General features: G+C 34.0%; 1 protein-coding gene across 2 annotated transcripts in view; it reads right to left on the reverse strand.

Annotated features, from left to right (window-relative positions):
* The window catches only part of LOC118186825 (uncharacterized), a 122,774-nt gene that overhangs the window by 96,340 nt on the left and 11,253 nt on the right, over positions 1-15,181 (reverse strand). The window lies entirely within an intron of this gene.

Consider the following 15,181-nt stretch of genomic DNA (forward strand, 5'->3'; position numbering starts at 1 on the left):
AGCTGTTGTCATTAACTTTTTTTTTAATTTATTACACGCATTACGCTTGGCAATGATTAGAAATTTAAGATAAATGAGCTAAGAAGAAAAGATTTAACAAAAATTTCTTTCCATATGCTAAAAATGGATTTTGTTAATGATTCTTTAATAGTCTCAGACACCAAAAGTACTCCACCATTTTACTCATACACCAAAAGATTACATTTAGTATTATTTGAATTACGAATTACAGATTTGTTATTTACATAAACTCGGAACCGGCGCCAGTGCTCATATGGTTGCACTAGGCAGCAGAATTTAGGAAAGACAAAATTTTTGGAATAGCACTGAGCAACAAAATTTAGAATTTACGACCCCCAGAGAGCGCATCAGGCAGTAAGATGTCTAGCGCCGGCCTTTGATAAGCCTTAAGTATATATGCGAATTTATTTATTCAGGACTCGGATAAGCCTTAAGCAAGTGCAAAAAATAGACATCAGTCAGTATAATAAATAAATTAATATAATTCAGGCTTAACTGCTTCAATGTGCGAAAAAAGCAAAACCAAATTTAGCAGAAGAGCCTGTCTCTCATCGTCAATCTCATGATACATAGCCAATAATGTACAGCGGACTTTATGAAGCTAGGCTAAAATTATATGTTACTGATTTTATCCAGCTTATTATTTTTTACAGGCTCTTATTATTACATCAATTTTATGAAAAATCCTGAACTTTTGATTATGTCCAAAAGAGTTTTAATTCTGGAAGGATTTATAAAGGGAAAGCATGTTTCGACTTCCATTAAACAATAAGTAGAATTGCTACAAAAAATGGATAAAGGTATATCCTTCTCAAAATTATGTGAGGAGTACGGCTACAGCATTGGAAAACAAAGTGTTTATGACGTACGAAAACGGAAGAAGGAATTTTTTGTGATTCTGACACAATGAATAACAGAAAAATTATTCGGAACGCTAGAAGTGATGATCACGACAAAATAACGATTGAATGGGTCAGACAGCATCTCAGCTAAGGTGTACTATTGACAGAAAAAAGTGCTAACGGCTCAAACCGAAATATTTCATGAAGAAGTAAACTTAATGAGCTCACATATTTGACAGGTTGATTAACCAAATTTAAAAATTTCCATGGTATAAGGCAATTAAAAATTTCAAGTGGAAAGGCTTCAGCTTATTCTGAAGCTGCTGAAATATTTGCAGATAAATTCAATAATAATAAATGGAAAGAAATAATGATAAATGGAAAGACAAAAAAAGTGTTACCATTTTATCTAGCCTAGTCGATCCCAATATTCCATCTAATGCAGAAATGAAAGAAAAAAACTGGACAGAAAGTTCGGATACAATGTAAAAAGGTAATTATGGATTATAATAAAAACATGGGATATGTGGACTATTTTGACCAACTAAAAAGCTTATGTGTGGTGTGGTGTATTTAATTATGGCAAAGCATACTAGGGCTATCTGCCTAAGGGGAGGGATGCCTTCGTGGAGGACTTTCTAAGGGAAACTGGCTCGTATACACGTTACACATGGGGAAAACCACGAAAACACCCATGCAGCCAGCCCGTTCGCGGGATTCAAACCTCGGACCGAACTACCAGTGTTCAGCGACTTTACCGCTCGGCCGCTTGGTGGGCCTAAAAAGCTTATGAAATTGATAGAAGTAAAAAATGGTGGCATAGAATCTTCTTTCATTTTATTGATGTCACCATTATAAACACCTTCATCATATACCGAATGCTTCCAGAAAGTGACCCCACTTTGAAAATACTCAAGTCTTTCAGAATGAATATAATCTATAATATGATACGAAAGGGAAACGAAAGATCCATAGCAAAGCGAAAAAGATCAAGCCTGCCTATCAACATAAAAAAGCGTAAATTTTATGTGCCGGACGAAAAACGACTAAAGAACGCAGAACATATGCACTAAAATGCAAATCCCGGCAGTGTACATTTTGTAGCACAAGGGAGAAAACTTATAGAACAAGATACATGTGCGAAAAATGCAGTGTTGGCTTATGCATGTACCAAAAAGATAAAACATGCTTTGAGCAGTTTCATAAAAAATAACTTAGTTCTTTGACATTAAAAAAAAAAATTACCGAGTTTTTTAATACTCTATTGAATATTTTTAATCTATTTATCGGATTTCCTTATTATGTATGTTCTTATGTTTTCACTGCTGCAGAAAAATTACATAAATTATAATTTTTTCTTCATGATTTACTTTGTATAATAAAGTAAAAAATGTACATTTGATTCAATTTTTAAATGCAGTCTTTTTTATTCGCAAATTTCGTACGGAGAAAGGTAAGTTGTTTATTCCTACTAACTCAGTAAGTTTCAAAGTCCTAGACGCACGCTGGTTTCACAGTAAAACCACTACCCACAGATTAATGGGCGAGAGTAGATTTTTTAAATTCATATATTATTTGTCTCGAGGATCATAATATTCGATTTCTAGTGTTTTTAGTTAAAAAAATTATAAAAATAATATAGCGCGCTTTAAAGGGTTAAAGTAGTAAAGAATTTTTCCATTATATATTGTGAAAATAAAAGATCATAGATACACAAGCATTAATGAGCGATTGGTTTAAAAATCATTCCATACACAAGGCGAGCAACATTTGAATTTGGTTTGTTTACGTGATGGCACAAAAACTGTCCTGATTGTAGACTGCTGTCTGGCACATACTTCACTTAAAGTTTTAGTGAAGAATAATGTATCCATATTATCGTTTCCTCCAAGCTATACGTCTATCATTCAGCATACGGATATCATAATAGTATGCATGCCAAAACGCAACATGAAGTAGCATTTCTAAAATCCATGTTAAATTTCTTGAATAATGGCAAGACAAAAAATTTTTGAAATATTTTAGCATAAAATCTGCTGTGTGGAGCATCACAAGATAATGGGAGGATGTGTCGCCAGATACTTTAAAAAATGCTTGGCATAATTTATGGCTAGCTACCCTATTTCATGATAAGGATGATGAAAATGATAGCTGTGAATCTGAAGTTTTTCGGATATTGCAAACCATAGTTTAAATTTTTTAATGAATTTTGTGGAGAAGCGGTAATAAATGAAAATGATATAACACAAGTTTTTCATTGCGATGACAATGCCCCAATCATCAATCAATAAATGGACGGCGAAATTTGTAGTATGGTCACAAATCCAGAAAATACCACTACAGACAGTTATTGAAAATGAAGAAATTTCAATTGATAAGTTAGAGTTCTCAATACAGTAATTAGAGAACTTGAACAATGGAACTTTGTAACTGAATAAGAAATCATGTCTGTCTAGAGAATTAACAATAAAATATTAGCACAAAAAAGCAACTTAAACAACTTACACTGAAAGTAATGTTTAATAAAGTAAACAAATTAATATTGAGCCTCTTTTTGTAAATTTCATCACCCTTTAGATCATAAACTCTTCATTATTTCATAAATCACGATTTCATATTTTTAATTTCTACATACCATCTTTCTAGATTTAAACTGATGATCTAATATCCAGAAAAATCCCAAATCCAGAATCGCCAAAGTCCCGATCTTGGACTTTCCACTATATAATAGTGTATAATAAAATGAATTTTAAGAAGCCTTTAAAATTAATCCAATAAGACAATTTTTTTATTGTATTAAAAATTCATTTTAACGCAAGGGGGGAACTTGCTGCTCATGGTTTGCAAGCTTTAATCAAAAGTCCTCCTTCATTCAAGTTTAAGACATTTTGTTGCTTAAAATACTATCAACAGCTTAATCTAACTTCACCTATGCCAAGAAAGAAATACTACACTGAAAAACATCGCAGAACAGTATACAAATTTTAGGATATCTAACTATTTCATTTCCTCAAAGGGTACACTTTAGGATTACAGCAGCCCGTTAATCAATTACCAAAATTGGAAGTTTAGCCACCAAGTTTGGCAAATATAATAAACTTTTAACACGTAATGGACTTGATTTTTACAGTTTTTTGTTTATGATGTCCTCCATGTGATACCATCAGTTCAGCTTTTGTTTCTTTTTTTTATCCCCATGTGATACCATCGATTCAGTGTCTTCTTTCCCCCTTTTTTTTTTTAAATAAAATGTTTAATACTTATATCAACCAGAAAAGAAGCAGGAATTTTTGGTGATACTAATAATGTGACACATTTTTTATTTTACATTCACTTTACACCATGTGATATTGCTCTATTGTTAATTATTTTCTTTTTAAATGTTGGCTACTTTAACTTTCTGCCAATTTGAAAATTAGAAATGAGGTTCTTCATTATTGTGTTAATTTTTCGTCTTTATTATTAATTTTATCTTTAAAATAAAATGTTGCTCATATTTATCTTGCTATACAGAATTTTGTTTATCAAGTGAAAGTGTGATAATGACCACTAAATGAAATTATATTGAAACTGTGCTAAATGGAAAAACAAAAAGATAAAAAATAATGGCTTACCAACACTTGGATTCATGCTTAGGAGAATTTGTGTGGTGTCAGTACATAAGCTGAGATAAAATATACATATATATATATATATGGATATTTATGAAAGCAACCATTGAATTATGACTTCCACAAATATAAATATTATTTCTCCAAAAGTAAATAAATATCAAGTTAAAGCAAATAAATGTTACTTTTTGTTAAAAACAAATTTATTATGTTTCCATATTGTAGTTTACTCCTTTATCAAAGGCTGCCATACTGTTTTTGAATATTTGCAAAATTAAATTTCACCAATGCACATGAGAAGCAGCTTTAATAATGAAACACCCCTCAAATTCGCATAAGCTAATTTTTTAACATTGCTTTTGCTCTGGCATACCTAATAAACATTTTTTTTTTCTTTCTTTCATGGTTCAGTTTTTATACAGAACAGTTTCACAGGTTCACATGGCTCAGTTTATACAGGCATGAAAGAGAAATTACCTGTGTAATAGAAAACAAATTTGAGGCTATGGAATGCAGAAGTGATGCTGCTGAAAAAACTGCTGAAGCCCATTTCACCTCCCCTAACAGAGTGTCTGAGAGAAACAAGGGAAATGCCGTAATTTCAATACTTAATCAATGGCATTCAGAATTCGGAAATACAGAAGGGTCTACAAATTGCGGATATCAAGGATTTAAAAAACGCTCTAGTGTACGCCATGAAATTCAAGGCAGCCCCGAAAGCAACTCGTAGAGATTGCTACCCAGTAAGAGCTGTGCGAGTCCATGAGCCCGTGGATCAATTGATGGCTCGTTTAGATGATTTATCCAGACAAGTCGACGCTTTGAGCAGGAGTGAGAACGGACTGGCTGTTTAGTGTTGGAGATGTGGTGCTGAAGGCCACATACGATGGCACCGATGGCACTGCAGAACACCCCAGGGCATGGAAAATAAAACGGATGATTTGGCAAGACTAGTGATTGCTTTGAGACGTAATATTGGTATTAAAAAAAAAAAAAAAAAAAAAGACCTTAAAGTGGTGGAACTGCGGTGTTGATGGCCACCTACGAAGGAACTGCAGAACACTACAGAGCACGGAAAATAAGGCAATTGATTTAAACAGACAATTAAATGCCATGGGATGGAAAAGTAGCGATAAGAAACCAAAGTGTTGGAACAGCGGAACTGAAGGCCATGTGCGAAGAAACTGAAAAACACTTCAGAGCACAGAAATTAAGACCATTTCCCAGAAACGAGAAAACAAATGAGCATATCGATGAACGGAGTTTGCCAAAGAATGGAAAAACACAGCTTTAAAGCGCTCAAGATTTATGCAGTGAGTGGCAACCGTAATGGACTATCCATCAATGGGCATATCAATGGAGTTCCTTACAATATGATCATTGACACAGGCGCTAACATTACCATCATTTGAAGAGATTTAGCTCAACAATTTAAGGATAAACTCATTTGGACGGCATCCTGTGTTACCCTCCAGACCACATACATTTGAAAGTGCCACCTAGTATCACATGGCATATGGGACAGACATTACAGATCCCTGCATACTCGGATTAGACTTTTCAAGGAAATACCATTTTCTCTTGTATCTCAAAAACAACAAACTTTCAGCATTAGAGGATATAATCATCTATCATCACAAGGGATCCTCACCTGGAAACAGACTCCTTGTCTAGAAGATACTGCTTAGAAAGCTGCCGAAATTACACTAGGGTGGAAGAGAAACACCAGAATCGGTCGTGATATTTGTCTTCCATGTGATGTCTTGTTTGCTTGCCCTTTGGATGCACCTTTAGCTTGAAGAATATGTCCAAGATCTCCAGGCCTGGTTTGAAGTGATGCAAGAGCGAGTCAACTTGCCGACGGTAAAAGTGAAGACCCTATACGACACAAGAGCTGCTGGACATCAATTTTCTACGAAGGAGACAAGGTGCGGTTGCAGAAATGCGACTTGACGGAAAGGACTGTCCGAAATTACAGCCACCTTGGGATGGTCCGTACACAGTCATAAACAGGTTGAATGACGTCGTGGTTTGGATTCACAAGTCATCGAACTCTAAACCTTAAAGTTGTTCATTACGACAGGTCAGCTCATTACTATGGCCATAGTACGTAATGTAAATAATTGTAAATAGTGTAAGATCATGGTTCTTTTTGTTTTTAAATGTGCATTTGATTTAACTTGTGTTTAGTATTTAAATATTTGAATTGTTTGAATACTAATTTAATATTCAAACAATAATATTTGAATTGTTTAAATATTTGATAGTATTTGAATTGTTTGAAGTTACTATCGCAATTATTGTTTATGTTGTTTGTTATTGTAATGTAATGTTTATTAATGCATTGATGCCTTAGTTGTAAGTTTGGCTTCCTGTCCAGGGATTGTACTGCCTGGGATGTGCTATCCTTGGGAAGGAGGCAGTGCTACAGTTTTTGTATTAATTTATTTAGTTTGCTATTTTTAATAGATTTGTTATTAAATTGTTTCATTTCCTGAGCAATACTGCACGTGACTTATTTGAAAAGAAAGCTCTGCTGGAAATATTTAAAATACAGGAGCATGTGCATTTAACAAATAGGTGTCTTGTAATTGTACGCTTTTGCTTTTCGGGAAAAATTGAGAAAATAACAGACTATGCTCGTACTGATTAAAAAGCTTATAAAAGCGGGATAAAAACCTCAATTCAGAGTTTTGTTTAGAAAAATGTTGGTTACTGTAGTAAATTTGCAGTGAAATCGGATTAGCTTTTTCTATTTTGAATTAGTTCTATTGAACATTTTGGTAGTTTAAAAGTTAACTATCACGAGATATTGCAACATTGTACAAATACCTGAGGAAATTTAAGCATTTTGTTTTTATTTACTTTTCATTGGACTTGTGCCTTCAGTTTATTACGAACCCGCATGCACACACAACAATATAAACATATGCAAGATAAAAAATAAGCAAATAACAATAGCACACACACATATATATATTGCTGCGTGCGTACGAGTTTGTAATAGACTGAATGCACAAGTCGATAAAAAGTTAATAAAATTTATTCTATATTTCCTCAGAGATATTCGTACAATATCACAATATCTGACAGCAGTTATATTTTGAACTACTAAAATCTTAAATAGAACGCAACCCAAAGTACAGAGAAAGTTAATCCGATCTCACTTCAAATTCGGTACAATCAATAATGCACTAAGTAAACAACTGAACTGAGATGCTTTCGTCCGACTTTTTTAAAGATGCACAAGAACATTCCGGTAATTGCATTTTTCTCGATTTTTATGGAAAGCAAAAGACCACAATTAATATCTATTTATTAAATATTGAATGTGCATGCTCCTGTGTTTTAACTTTTCTGGCGTAGCTTTATCTTCAAATAAGTCTAGTATTGCATTGCATTGCATAGGAGCCGAGGCGAACAATGCTTTTGAATGCCCTAATGATTGCCCCAGTCCTTAAATTCTCAGAAGGCGAATAAGATCTAGATTGCTGCAGATACATCCGATTATGCAATTGGATGCTGTGCTTTCCCAGAATGGGCAACCAATAGCCTTCTTTTCAAAAACTGAATTCTACCCAACGGAAGTAATTAGCAATAGAGCAAGAAACACTTGCTTTTTTATTAGTGGTTCAGAAATTTCACGTCTACTTCGGAAGTTCTCTGATAACAGTATACTTGGACCATGCAGCCGTCGGTCGCTTGTATTCGGGAAAAATTTATTGCCTCACTTGATATGGTGGACATTAAAACTACAGGAATTTAATAATAAAACACATCCCGGGAAAAGAAAATTTAGTTGCCGATATCCTTTCAAGAATAAAAATTGATGAGAAGGGGAATACAGTTAAGTATGCTTCAAAAGTTATAAAATAAATAAAAATAGATATTTGTTAACAATTGTAGACCATTTTTCAAAATCGGTAGAAATTGTCCCTCTTAAACGAGCTTCAGCTAAAATAGTCACAGATTCGTTTTTAAATAAGTATATTTTAAAATACGGGGCTCCAATAAAAATAATATCAGATAATGGAAAACAGTTTGTTAGCAGTATATTTAAAAAATTGTGCACAGGACTTGGCATACACCATCTAAAAATGGTACCATATAGACCACAATCGAATATTGCGAAATGCGTAAATAAGAATACTGTAAAAATTATCAGGGGATACGTTAAGAATTACCATGACCGCTAGGACAGCTTGGTCAACAAGTTAGGTTTCGCCTTGAGAACAATAAAGCTCGATACTATACAGAAGACCCCCACAGAGTTATTTTTAGGAAGTTATCTTAATGCGAAGTTATTTTAATGCCTTTGGATAAGCTGTTCTCTGTACAGCAAAGGCAAGAAGAATTCAAGTTAAAAGACATACAGGGAATTATCGATGAAGCAATTAAGAACTCTGATGTAGCAAGGCAGAAGCAGAAACTTTATTTTGATAGAAATAAAAGGGAAATGGAATATAAAGTGGTGCAGAAAGTACTCAAGTTGAAACATCCGCACACGAAAACAGAAAAATCATCTGCACACGAAAACAGAGTTGCAAAGTTCGAACCCAGCTTTGAAGGTCTGCACATAGTTGAGAGAATACAAGAAACCACTTTTTATTTAAAGGTTGAAAATGGCCAACAACCATTTGCAAATATTGATCAAATAAAGCCTTACTACAGCTGTAATAATTTTCAAATTTTACAGGATTTATTACAGGATCCTGGGAGGATAGAATTCCGTCAGCTCAAAAGCCCAGCTGGAGCCCCCTCCCTAACACAAAAATGAAAACAGATCACCAACTAAGCGGAAACAACCTGGAAAAGGTCCAGGCGCACAAAAGCAGAGGAAGGTAACGGCGACAGACCAACGAGCCAAAACCGAAGATTCAACAAAAACAGCAGTACCGCCGGCTAAGAGAGTGAGGCCTGCTAAGGAGTTTCCAGCGAAATAGCAAATTCAATGATGGTCAGAATCAACAAGATGCAAACCACGTTTTCCAGCGGCAATGGCTATGAGGGTGGCCCAAGGAGGTCCAAAATTGAGGACAAAAAGAGATATAAGACCAGTCGATACAACCGTGCCTGACCAAGAAGTTAGAAGGTCCAAGCACAAGTTCAAAGACCCTGAAAAACGAATGGCCTCACCAGAGCTCAAGAGGAGACTGAAGTTCCAAAACCTGCAGCCATCCCGCAAAAATCCGTGATTCATACTCAAGGGACAGAAGAGGAAAAGGAGTGAAGGGAACGGCACGGAGCATCAAAGTTCCAGAACAAAGTTGGAGGTCATGATGTATCCTACATTTGAACAATTCTGCCAGATCAAAATGGAAGAGTACAGAAAAAGACGAGTGAAAATTTCTTTGCTTATTTTACTTTGAAAACAGATTAAAATTATATCATCCTGTTCCAAGTTGCTAAAAATATTTAGAAAAGTTAAATTTCAAATAGCGAGAGCTTAGTTGTAAATAGTTTGTAACCATAGACTTTTATGTTTGCAATTTGGCGAGAAGCTACTAGCAGTAAATATTTTTGTTAAAAACTCGCAAGTTGCGAGAATTAAATTGTGAATATGTTTAGTCAGAAAGGTTGAATACTGAAATCTGTTAACTTAAAGTTAAGATTTTGTTTATAGATGGTAAATTGTAACTAAGCAACTATGACTTTTGATGAAAAGTGAATTTAAACATGACGTGTAAATAACTAAATGTTTATGTTAAAGTAGAAAATATTAGATATGCATGTTAAAGGGTCGTAAGTTTATGCATTTACAAGAGATAAATTTTGGCCTCTGAGTAAATTAATTTGTGAAAGAATTGAATGTTTTAAAAGATATATATATATATGTATGTGTGTGTTTAATGTTAGGCTCTCCAGCTAACACTTTTAAAGTAAATTTAAGTTTTCGCTTAGTACATAAGGAAAGTGTTGGTGTGTAGGGAGTTGCGAGGTCTAGTGTGTCAAAGTTAGCAAGTTAGATGTTGTGTAGTGGTAGTTTTGTTCGCTGTAACACAACATAAGTACCAGGGGTGTTTGTAGGACCCCAAAAAATCCCCTGAAACTTTTACGGACTTACTACCGACATTTTGGAGTTTCGAGAAGAGGGGGAGAGAAATGAAAAATTACAATTATGAAGTATTCAATGACCTAATTATAAAAGTTCAATGAATTACTTTTTTTTGCAAAATTAATAACCATAAATTTTCAAACATATAAACTACTACATTTTATGTAAATATTTTAAATTACCTGAATTAATTCTTTTAAAAAATTATCTAATTTCTGCTGCTTTTTTTTATTTTCTGATGTTTGTGGGCTTGTCTTTCTTTTGTGGTGAACTTCATACTTGCAGGAAGGTTGACTTTTATTTTCCTCATTTACAGTTGAAGAAATTTCCTCGAGAACTGCACATGCAGAGGTAGAAGCAGTTTGCTTTTCTGCTAATGTAGAAGGTTTTTCAGAGACTTTTATAGGTGACTCATCTGAAATACATGTTTTTAAGTCCTCTTGATATGTTTTCCAACGTCTGTTCATATTCAGTAAGAGATGTTTGTGAACTGGATCAGTCATTGGATTTTTTGAGCCATATTTTTCACATGAGGTTTCTTTAGAAGCCAATAAATCATATTTAATAGTCTGCACTGCATCTAGGGAATCAATCTTAAGAGAGGTTCTATAGTCAGTGACAAGTGTATCCATTAAGTTGAATGCACTTTCCACTAATAGGCCATGGAAGCAGCTAAGGCAGGCTTTGAACAATTTAGCCAATGTAGGATACTTATAATCATTTATGAAATCATCTTTTAAATTAAAAACTTTAGACCAATATTTATCAATTGTACACTTGACTTGATTTCCACTTTCATCAGATGTGTAGAGCATTTCTTGGTGATATCAATATCACTCTGGTATAACCTTATTTCAGCTTCTACTTTTGACTTTTCATTATCACTAAAAATATGGGACATAAAAGATGATAATTTTTCAAAAGCTAATATTGTACTGGTTTTACCTCTTAGCTCTGGATCTAATGTTGTAAAACTAATTAGATATGAATTTTTAAGGGGTAATTTCCGTTTCATATGCTGTGCTGTATTAGTATAGGCTTTCATCAGAGAAATTTGGAATTCTTTTGCCATTGGATGATTTTTTAATAATTTCTTCAGGAGAGTGGAAGCTTCTGCACCAGTAAATATTACTTTGCTAGGTAGATGGAATTCTGGATTTGTGACATCAACCTTTAATAAATCATTATAAGATGTGCACTCTATATTTTCTGGCTTCATAAAAAAAGAGAAAAATTTTGCCATCAATTTATAAATACTGGAATGTATTAAATGAAGCATTGGTTTTTTTGTTTCAAATAATTTAATATATGTGTTGAACTCTGGTAATACTGCTGAATATAATGCCATATGCAATAAAGTTTTGTTTTGCATAACAAATAACCTATTTATTAGTTTTTTTTTTTTTTTTTTCCAAGCTAAAGCATCCTTTGTGAGTTGTTGGGAATGCAAGCGAGAATACACCCCTTCAACAATTTTTTTCTGAGCTGCAGAAATATTTCTTTTATTGTATACAGTTTCAACATAAGAAAAATAATCCCCTTTATCAGTTTTATCCAAGTAGTGAAAATAAAATGCAATAAGAGCATCCCACAGATCTTTGATTCTTTCTAAAACACATCAAATGTACACCCAACACCCACCTATGGTCTGGTCTCTTCAAGGGCTTAAGTTTTTTAATGGCAAGGGATTCACAGATTTTGAAAAATTTTTCTCTTTTACTGCAGCTTTTCATATCAAAATAGATGTCATCAAACAAATCTTCTAAGTATCTATCAAAACATGAAGCAAATATTTTTGCATAGTTATTAGCTGTGTGACATGTGTCACCATCAATATCTAATAAGTGGGGTGCTTTGTTTGATCATAGTCTGGTTTCAACACCCTTTTTTTTTTCCATGCATGGTGTTACACGAGTCCATTAATACACTAATTAAGTTTGCCCATGGAATATTATTATCTTCAATAGTATTAACAACTGCTTTAAAAACAGCTTCTGAATTGCAAGATTCCATCTTTAGAGATGCAAAATGATGAACTACAACTTCATTTTGATTGTTGTCATAAAACTGCACCAATATTGCCAGTATACTTTCTTGAGCATTGCTAGTACTTTCATCCAAATTTAGAGAAAATGGAGTCTCCTTTAAAGTTTTAATGATATTTTCCTTAATAGTTTTTGCGAGCCCATATTTCATCTTATAACGTGCAGTAGTCCTGGACATTTCCAACGAGTTTAGTGCCGTCTGATCGCGGCTCAACTGTTTGCAGAGTTCAATTAAATTGGGAGCTACATTGAAAGAAAGAGAATTCTCTGCGATAAACGAAGTTATTAATACCTCTTGACGTGTTTTTCTTGTCACTATATCCAATGCCGAGCATCAGTCTCCAGTAAGTCATCAGTATTTTTTTGAATTAGCATAATTACTTAAAGTCATTGAATGTCTAATGCACTTTGAATATTTTATGTGCGTCACAGTTTTAGAATGATTTGTGAAAGCCTTGAATCCTTCCCCACCATACTTCAGCAGCGAGTTACAAAAAACACAATATGCTTGTCCAGCAACATTTATTTTCTTGCACCATGTGCCGATGGTATCCCCATTACAATCTCTCCGTTCAATCCAATTCCACCTAAATGCATTCCGGACACCTTCTTCTAATTGTATAATATCACTATTTATATCGAGAAATTTCATAGTGAAATTCTCTTGCGTACATAAATAAAAAAATATTTCAATAAACGAAACGAAAAATTTACACGTGCATCAATAAATGAAACGAAAATTTTACACAGCGGAGAAAAAAAGTTGAGAAGCGATCAATGACAAATAGCTAATACGGCGAAAAATCCCCCTTCTCTACTTATTGGCGCCACGCCAGGAGAGATAAGACCTTTGAACCCAGAGTCACGTGATCGCACATCTGGTCGAACTAAGTCTCGACCTTTTTTTTCTGCCACGCCTACTTGCCAAAAAGAATCCAGAAGAGAATGTCCGAGAACCGGGGAAATGAGTCATAACTCGCAATAAGGAAAGAACAAAAAAGAAGTTTTTCTCCCTTTTCACGCACTATCACTGCCTTTGGAGAAAGAAAGGAAAAGTTTTCACCACACACACTGACCTTGCGTTTTCTGTTTCAAAGCAAACAAAATTACCCAGATCAAAATAAATAATTCATTATTATTCCTACTTCCTTTTGAACGACGATCCCCGGAATTTCCGTTATCGAAGTTCAAAATCCCCGGAGCACAAACACCCCTGAAGTACCCTAAGCACATTTCAGAACAACTTCTGGAAAGCTTGGGAGAAACAGAAGTTTGACTATGAATGAAAGTGTATGAGGGCCAAATGAGGCAATAAACGAGTAACTGTAAGGAACACAGAAATCTTCGTAAAATCCATTACTAACATTGTTTCCTTCCATATTTGGAAGGACAAAGAGACTAAAAGCAGCAGAATAACTAACTTATGTATTAAAAGAAGTTGATGTTTGTCGAGAAGCAGATGAAAATTGTAAAATTTTATAGTTTTAGTCTAGCTTTAGATTTGCTGTAAAGTTGTCCCTAAGAACAGAAGTTTCCGTGAATCTAGTTAATGCAAGAGTTAGAAGTGTATAGTTTAACGTTATAATGTTTTTAGACTATAAAGTCTTAAACAAGGTCGTTTAAAGAGCTTTAGCTTACGACTATTTAAAGTCTGGTCGGTAGTTATGTAAGGATTGTTAATTTTATGAACAGTTAAATTTTGAGTTAAACTTCCTTTCCTATCGATTCTTAATTTCAACTTAGTACTTCTGCCCAGAACATAGTTTTAGAATCACGTTTGAATGCTAATGAGGAAGAGCGCTATTTAACCGCGAAGTTCTGCCTTGGTGAGAGAGATACCAGATATTCTCGCTGCATATGTACGCCTTTTAAGGCTACTCTCTCGTAAGTTATTATTACACTCGGATGTACACTTTAGGCCCTTGATAGCTACACAGTCAATTAGCTCTGTTAGAATTTTGATAGCTTCAGCTACATCTCTTTAGTTAAGACTAGTTTAATTCTTAATCTCTTAAGTGTGGGCTTTATTGTACAACACCAAGACGGAGGTCTGTTAAATCTCGATTGGAATAATAAAGGGTTATTTTACCCTTCTATCTTGTAGTTTCCCATCACACGAACTCAAGTGATTATTTGCTTATCAGTTCTTAAGATTCTTCACTTTCCTTTCAATAGTAACTTAGAATTACACAGTGGAGAATCCTACATTAAGGGGTTTTTCAGTATTTTAATGTTCTTTACACAGAACGAATTTAAGGGTTAGTAATTCTGAAATTTGCAGAGGAAATGAAAAGGGACCAAAATGTTCCATTTGTCACATATGGGGGAAGATGTGCTACAAGCCAGATTTACCAAAGCTGAATTTGATTGTACTAAGAAAACATGACTGAAGATGGGAGTTGGCCAGTATTGGCCTCTGTAGAAATGTTAAATCAATAATATAGGTTTTTGTTTTTGTCATGTTTTTATAAAATGCTTCTTATTATCATTTAGGTACAATACCTATAAGCTATAAATGTAGCCAAACAAAAATTTTAATTAATTCATAAAGTCACCATCGAGTTGGTAACTTTTTCACAAGGGCATAGGTAATATGAAAATATCAAC

The sequence above is a fragment of the Stegodyphus dumicola genome, chromosome 9, assembly GCF_044657685.1.
Source record: "Stegodyphus dumicola isolate Sdum_Otavi_A_Nest chromosome 9, ASM4465768v1".
Lineage (NCBI taxonomy): Eukaryota > Metazoa > Arthropoda > Arachnida > Araneae > Eresidae > Stegodyphus > Stegodyphus dumicola.